We start from the raw sequence: 1,149 nt of genomic DNA on the forward strand, positions 1-1,149 counted from the left end.
CACAGTATACAGACAGATCTAGTTGATTTCCACTGACTGAATTCCAAGGTAGTTTGTCCGTATGGTGGCAAAGATGGTCACTGACCACTCCAGGGAACCTCTGGGCAGCTGGCTGAAAAAGTCCTCCATACCCAAGCTTGGGGGGGGGCACCACTTGATTGATGTGTCATGACCACAGCTGAACTACCATAGATCAGAAGATAGAGTAGGCTGGATGTGGAGGCCAGGTTCTCCCAGCCTGGGGGATTAACAGTGATAGAAGGTGGTTCTCCAGTGGACACTGGAATTTGGCACCCCAGTGCAGGGACACTGCCGTCCAGAGGCCCACCTTCTCAAAGGCAATGGACACTAGGCAAACTTTCACCATTCCTCCTCACTTTAGATTCTAGATTAGAAATACTTACGTTTGGTCAGGGTCAGAGTGTGCCGAGGAAATCATTGAGTTCCCCATCCTGAAGTTAAATGGCTGTACCATGGAAATCGAGTGTACCTTTCACAGGTATGTCCAGCCTGTAGTCCACCCACAGCTTACCCCTTCTGTACAGAGCTTACAGGGATCATTCAAGCCATGGTGGATGGCCAGCCAAGGATGCAGAAAGTGCTGGGGAGGTTGATGAGTGGATGGCAAAGGAAGGCCTCCTAGATCTCAACGTCAAGTCACCTGCAGAGACTGGGACTTGAAAGCCATGCTCCCAGGCCAGTGCTGTTATTTAGGCCTGCCCATGGCAGATTACTTCAAGCAGTGGAGTAATCTGAAAAAGGCTTACAGCTTCGCCATGGGCTGCTGGCCCCAAAATGGACAACTAGACATGAACAAGGGTCTCAGCCTGCAACACGTAGGTCGGCCCCACAGCGGCACTGATGACGGCAAGAACATTGCCAACATAGTGAAGACATTGGCTTACCAAGGTTTCATCTTCAAGCAGGCATCAAAGCCTTTCTAATTGGCAGAGGACGGGATGGGGCAGGGCAGGGTAGCTGCTTGGCCCAAACCAAAATCCTCCTCTTCCTCACCAGAGGGAAAAGGGAGAGTGGTATTGCTCTGTGTCCAGTGTCCTCCAGCTGCCCTATGGGCTGGTGCCCTGGGTGAGGACTTGGTCACTTGGCTCCTCTGAAGCAGAGACTTTGTGCCCCACCCCCTCCCACTCC

The 1,149-nt window shown here is 52.2% G+C and overlaps 1 pseudogene; it reads left to right on the top strand.

The window, feature by feature from the left end:
* The first annotated feature begins 434 nt into the window (after positions 1-434).
* On the top strand, positions 435-944 carry LOC121440889 (annotated as a pseudogene).
* Positions 945-1,149: the final 205 nt, after the last annotated feature.

This window comes from Microtus oregoni, unplaced genomic scaffold (genome assembly GCF_018167655.1).
Source record: "Microtus oregoni isolate MIOR12 unplaced genomic scaffold, Mior012 000071F_ref0000514, whole genome shotgun sequence".
NCBI lineage: Eukaryota > Metazoa > Chordata > Mammalia > Rodentia > Cricetidae > Microtus > Microtus oregoni.